Source organism: Hypomesus transpacificus, chromosome 13 (genome assembly GCF_021917145.1).
Source record: "Hypomesus transpacificus isolate Combined female chromosome 13, fHypTra1, whole genome shotgun sequence".
NCBI classification, from domain to species: Eukaryota; Metazoa; Chordata; class Actinopteri; order Osmeriformes; family Osmeridae; genus Hypomesus; species Hypomesus transpacificus.
The window spans coordinates 6,043,665-6,050,610 of record NC_061072.1 but is presented as its reverse complement, the minus strand read 5'-3'; the positions used below and the strand labels follow the sequence as shown (position 1 = coordinate 6,050,610).

Sequence of the window (6,946 nt, the reverse complement as noted above, 5' to 3'; positions counted from 1 at the left end):
GAAACCACTGTAGAGCCACACCCTGGATACCAACCCATTTCTAGACACGATGCAGGAGGATAGCATGATCAACCGTATCAAAAGCAGCACTGAGGTCAAGTAATATTAAAACCGCACAATTCCCAGAACCACCGAACAACAACAAATTATTGTGTACCTTAAGCAGTGCTGTTTCTGTGCTATGGTGTGCTCTGAAACCTGACTGAAATTTGTCCAACACAACATTCTCACTAAAAAATGACCATAGAACTGCCCCTCAGCCAACCTCTCAAGAAAGACAAAGAAAAAACAGTTCTTCAGCAGTTGACTTGAGAAACAATGCTAGGAGGTTTATGGGTTTGAAACCAAAAAATATCCATCACTAATGAGATGCCATGTCTCGTTTCCTGTCGTTTCTCCACTTACAAGACTATTATTACCTTCCCACTAAGTGAACATAACAATATCCCAGTAATCACTATCAACAATCTCCCTCGCTTTCTAACATCTCTACAGATTCTACGCCAACCCCCAACCCTTCAGTAAAAGCAGACACGACGACAACAACAACAAAGTCACCAGGTTTGTAGAGTTATTTATTGAAGCCGTGCAGGTTTAATCGACCATTTGACAGTAATGTTAGCTGCATAAAATCCCCGTTTGTTTACATTCCAGGGGGAACATGATTCATATGGTGAGATGGTTCTGATTTGATGAAGTTCCATATTGAATTCAAATGCAATATCTTCTGAATATTCTACCACCCTTGTTGATACTACTGATATGATTGATACCTGTAGTGTTTAAAAACAGTCAGCAAGAACATTTATCAATGGTAGCTATGTAAATTGAAGGCCACCTAATTGGTCACTTCTGTTGGTAAAAGTGTGGTAATTTCTGGGTTCTCGGTGACCTTGCGAGACAGCTGGATTTGTCAGATCATAAACACATGAGAATCCATCTAGCTAAGCTCCTAGTCCGTTGTTTTCCTCTGAACCACAGTGGTTTGGACCAATCAGCATCCCATGAGGAACTACTAGCGGCTACGGCCATGGTTAAAGTTAGTTCATGATAGATGGTGATAGGCATATGGTGCATCCAATCCCTTCCCAAGTACTTTTTGAAAGTCCCTATCTTTTTCAAAACAGTTTGCCTTTACAATTTCCAAGATGATTATGTGTAACAAACCATCTGGGGAGTCAGCTTAGGTTCCCAGCAGTTCAAAACAAAATGAAATAAATAAGATTTCAAGACATTATTACAAGCAATGTCACAGAGGGCTTTACATATGCCCATAAAACTGCCCCTCAGCCAACCTAAGCCCTGAGGGAAGACAAAGAAAAACACCCAGTAAAACTAATTGAGAAAAAATGAAGCAGTTGACCTGAGAAACGATGCTAGGAGCTTTGTGGGTTTGAAACCAAAAAATATCCATCACTAATGAGATGCCATGTCTCGTTTCCTGTCGTTTCTCCACTTACAAGACTATTATTACCTTCCCACTAAGTGAACATAACAATATCCCAGTAATCACTATCAACAATCTCCCTCGCTTTCTAACATCTCTACAGATTCTACGCCAACCCCCAACCCTTCAGTAACAGCAGACACGACGACAACAACAACAAAGTCACCAGGTTTGTAGAGTTATTTATTGAAGCCGTGCAGGTTTAATCGACCATTTGACAGTAATGTTAGCTGCATAAAATCCCCGTTTGTTTACATTCCAGGGGGAACATGATTCATATGGTGAGATGGTTCTGATTTGATGAAGTTCCATATTGAATTCAAATGCAATATCTTCTGAATATTCTACCACCCTTGTTGATACTACTGATATGATTGATACCTGTAGTGTTTAAAAACAGTCAGCAAGAACATTTATCAATGGTAGCTATGTAAATTGAAGGCCACCTAATTGGTCACTTCTGTTGGTAAAAGTGTGGTAATTTCTGGGTTCTCGGTGACCTTGCGAGACAGCTGGATTTGTCAGATCATAAACACATGAGAATCCATCTAGCTAAGCTCCAAGTCCGTTGTTTTCCTCCGAACCACAGTGGTTTGGACCAATCAGCATCCCATGAGGAACTACTAGCGGCTACGGCCATGGTTAAAGTTAGTTCATGATAGATGGTGATAGGCAGATGGTGCATCCAATCCCTTCCCAAGTACTTTTTGAAAGTCCCTATCTTTTTCAAAACAGTTTGCCTTTACAATTTCCAAGATGATTATGTGTAACAAACCATCTGGGGAGTCAGCTTAGGTTCCCAGCAGTTCAAAACAAAATGAAATAAATAAGATTTCAAGACATTATTACAAGCAATGTCACAGAGGGCTTTACATATGCCCATAAAACTGCCCCTCAGCCAACCTAAGCCCTGAGGGAAGACAAAGAAAAACACCCAGTAAAACTAATTGAGAAAAAATGAAGCAGTTGACCTGAGAAACGATGCTAGGAGCTTTGTGGGTTTGAAACCAAAAAATATCCATCACTAATGAGATGCCATGTCTCGTTTCCTGTCGTTTCTCCACTTACAAGACTATTATTACCTTCCCACTAAGTGAACATAACAATATCCCAGTAATCACTATCAACAATCTCCCTCGCTTTCTAACATCTCTACAGATTCTACGCCAACCCCCAACCCTTCAGTAACAGCAGACACGACGACAACAACAACAAAGTCACCAGGTTTGTAGAGTTATTTATTGAAGCCGTGCAGGTTTAATCGACCATTTGACAGTAATGTTAGCTGCATAAAATCCCCGTTTGTTTACATTCCAGGGGGAACATGATTCATATGGTGAGATGGTTCTGATTTGATGAAGTTCCATATTGAATTCAAATGCAATATCTTCTGAATATTCTACCACCCTTGTTGATACTACTGATATGATTGATACCTGTAGTGTTTAAAAACAGTCAGCAAGTACATTTATCAATGGTAGCTATGTAAATTGAAGGCCACCTAATTGGTCACTTCTGTTGGTAAAAGTGTGGTAATTTCTGGGTTCTCGGTGACCTTGCGAGACAGCTGGATTTGTCAGATCATAAACACATGAGAATCCATCTAGCTAAGCTCCAAGTCCGTTGTTTTCCTCCAAACCACAGTGGTTTGGACCAATCAGCATCCCATGAGGAACTACTAGCGGCTACGGACATGGTTAAAGTTAGTTCATGATAGATGGTGATAGGCAGATGGTGCATCCAATCCCTTCCCAAGTACTTTTTGAAAGTCCCTATCTTTTTCAAAACAGTTTGCCTTTACAATTTCCAAGATGATTATGTGTAACAAACCATCTGGGGAGTCAGCTTAGGTTCCCAGCAGTTCAAAACAAAATGAAATAAATAAGATTTCAAGACATTATTACAAGCAATGTCACAGAGGGCTTTACATATGCCCATAAAACTGCCCCTCAGCCAACCTAAGCCCTGAGGGAAGACAAAGAAAAACACCCAGTAAAACTAATTGAGAAAAAATGAAGCAGTTGACCTGAGAAACGATGCTAGGAGCTTTGTGGGTTTGAAACCAAAAAATATCCATCACTAATGAGATGCCATGTCTCGTTTCCTGTCGTTTCTCCACTTACAAGACTATTATTACCTTCCCACTAAGTGAACATAACAATATCCCAGTAATCACTATCAACAATCTCCCTCGCTTTCTAACATCTCTACAGATTCTACGCCAACCCCCAACCCTTCAGTAACAGCAGACACGACGACAACAACAACAAAGTCACCAGGTTTGTAGAGTTATTTATTGAAGCCGTGCAGGTTTAATCGACCATTTGACAGTAATGTTAGCTGCATAAAATCCCCGTTTGTTTACATTCCAGGGGGAACATGATTCATATGGTGAGATGGTTCTGATTTGATGAAGTTCCATATTGAATTCAAATGCAATATCTTCTGAATATTCTACCACCCTTGTTGATACTACTGATATGATTGATACCTGTAGTGTTTAAAAACAGTCAGCAAGAACATTTATCAATGGTAGCTATGTAAATTGAAGGCCACCTAATTGGTCACTTCTGTTGGTAAAAGTGTGGTAATTTCTGGGTTCTCGGTGACCTTGCGAGACAGCTGGATTTGTCAGATCATAAACACATGAGAATCCATCTAGCTAAGCTCCTAGTCCGTTGTTTTCCTCCGAACCACAGTGGTTTGGACCAATCAGCATCCCATGAGGAACTACTAGCGGCTACGGCCATGGTTAAAGTTAGTTCATGATAGATGGTGATAGGCATATGGTGCATCCAATCCCTTCCCAAGTACTTTTTGAAAGTCCCTATCTTTTTCAAAACAGTTTGCCTTTACAATTTCCAAGATGATTATGTGTAACAAACCATCTGGGGAGTCAGCTTAGGTTCCCAGCAGTTCAAAACAAAATGAAATAAATAAGATTTCAAGACATTATTACAAGCAATGTCACAGAGGGCTTTACATATGCCCATAAAACTGCCCCTCAGCCAACCTAAGCCCTGAGGGAAGACAAAGAAAAACACCCAGTAAAACTAATTGAGAAAAAATGAAGCAGTTGACCTGAGAAACGATGCTAGGAGCTTTGTGGGTTTGAAACCAAAAAATATCCATCACTAATGAGATGCCATGTCTCGTTTCCTGTCGTTTCTCCACTTACAAGACTATTATTACCTTCCCACTAAGTGAACATAACAATATCCCAGTAATCACTATCAACAATCTCCCTCGCTTTCTAACATCTCTACAGATTCTACGCCAACCCCCAACCCTTCAGTAACAGCAGACACGACGACAACAACAACAAAGTCACCAGGTTTGTAGAGTTATTTATTGAAGCCGTGCAGGTTTAATCGACCATTTGACAGTAATGTTAGCTGCATAAAATCCCCGTTTGTTTACATTCCAGGGGGAACATGATTCATATGGTGAGATGGTTCTGATTTGATGAAGTTCCATATTGAATTCAAATGCAATATCTTCTGAATATTCTACCACCCTTGTTGATACTACTGATATGATTGATACCTGTAGTGTTTAAAAACAGTCAGCAAGAACATTTATCAATGGTAGCTATGTAAATTGAAGGCCACCTAATTGGTCACTTCTGTTGGTAAAAGTGTGGTAATTTCTGGGTTCTCGGTGACCTTGCGAGACAGCTGGATTTGTCAGATCATAAACACATGAGAATCCATCTAGCTAAGCTCCAAGTCCGTTGTTTTCCTCCGAACCACAGTGGTTTGGACCAATCAGCATCCCATGAGGAACTACTAGCGGCTACGGCCATGGTAAAAGTTAGTTCATGATAGATGGTGATAGGCAGATGGTGCATCCAATCCCTTCCCAAGTACTTTTTGAAAGTCCCTATCTTTTTCAAAACAGTTTGCCTTTACAATTTCCAAGATGATTATGTGTAACAAACCATCTGGGGAGTCAGCTTAGGTTCCCAGCAGTTCAAAACAAAATGAAATAAATAAGATTTCAAGACATTATTACAAGCAATGTCACAGAGGGCTTTACATATGCCCATAAAACTGCCCCTCAGCCAACCTAAGCCCTGAGGGAAGACAAAGAAAAACACCCAGTAAAACTAATTGAGAAAAAATGAAGCAGTTGACCTGAGAAACGATGCTAGGAGCTTTGTGGGTTTGAAACCAAAAAATATCCATCACTAATGAGATGCCATGTCTCGTTTCCTGTCGTTTCTCCACTTACAAGACTATTAGTACCTTCCCACTAAGTGAACATAACAATATCCCAGTAATCACTATCAACAATCTCCCTCGCTTTCTAACATCTCTACAGATTCTACGCCAACCCCCAACCCTTCAGTAACAGCAGACACGACGACAACAACAACAAAGTCACCAGGTTTGTAGAGTTATTTATTGAAGCCGTGCAGGTTTAATCGACCATTTGACAGTAATGTTAGCTGCATAAAATCCCCGTTTGTTTACATTCCAGGGGGAACATGATTCATATGGTGAGATGGTTCTGATTTGATGAAGTTCCATATTGAATTCAAATGTAATATCTTCTGAATATTCTACCACCCTTGTTGATACTACTGATATGATTGATACCTGTAGTGTTTAAAAACAGTCAGCAAGTACATTTATCAATGGTAGCTATGTAAATTGAAGGCCACCTAATTGGTCACTTCTGTTGGTAAAAGTGTGGTAATTTCTGGGTTCTCGGTGACCTTGCGAGACAGCTGGATTTGTCAGATCATAAACACATGAGAATCCATCTAGCTAAGCTCCAAGTCCGTTGTTTTCCTCCAAACCACAGTGGTTTGGACCAATCAGCATCCCATGAGGAACTACTAGCGGCTACGGACATGGTTAAAGTTAGTTCATGATAGATGGTGATAGGCAGATGGTGCATCCAATCCCTTCCCAAGTACTTTTTGAAAGTCCCTATCTTTTTCAAAACAGTTTGCCTTTACAATTTCCAAGATGATTATGTGTAACAAACCATCTGGGGAGTCAGGTTAGGTTCCCAGCAGTTCAAAACAAAATGAAATAAATAAGATTTCAAGACATTATTACAAGCAATGTCACAGAGGGCTTTACATATGCCCATAAAACTGCCCCTCAGCCAACCTAAGCCCTGAGGGAAGACAAAGAAAAACACCCAGTAAAACTAATTGAGAAAAAATGAAGCAGTTGACCTGAGAAACGATGCTAGGAGCTTTGTGGGTTTGAAACCAAAAAATATCCATCACTAATGAGATGCCATGTCTCGTTTCCTGTCGTTTCTCCACTTACAAGACTATTATTACCTTCCCACTAAGTGAACATAACAATATCCCAGTAATCACTATCAACAATCTCCCTCGCTTTCTAACATCTCTACAGATTCTACGCCAACCCCCAACCCTTCAGTAACAGCAGACACGACGACAACAACAACAAAGTCACCAGGTTTGTAGAGTTATTTATTGAAGCCGTGCAGGTTTAATCGACCATTTGACAGTAA

The 6,946-nt window shown here is 40.2% G+C and overlaps 1 protein-coding gene across 1 annotated transcript in view; it reads left to right on the top strand.

Annotated features, from left to right (window-relative positions):
- Positions 1 to 517: 517 nt before the first annotated feature.
- The window catches only part of LOC124475653 (protein HEG homolog 1-like), a 59,485-nt gene continuing 53,056 nt past the window's right edge, over positions 518 to 6,946 (top strand). The window contains exons 1-7 of the mRNA XM_047032427.1: positions 518 to 561; positions 1,551 to 1,616; positions 2,606 to 2,671; positions 3,661 to 3,726; positions 4,716 to 4,781; positions 5,771 to 5,836; positions 6,826 to 6,891. The gene's annotated coding sequence lies outside the window, so the exon portion shown is untranslated. The remainder of the gene's footprint in view (positions 562 to 1,550; positions 1,617 to 2,605; positions 2,672 to 3,660; positions 3,727 to 4,715; positions 4,782 to 5,770; positions 5,837 to 6,825; positions 6,892 to 6,946) is intronic.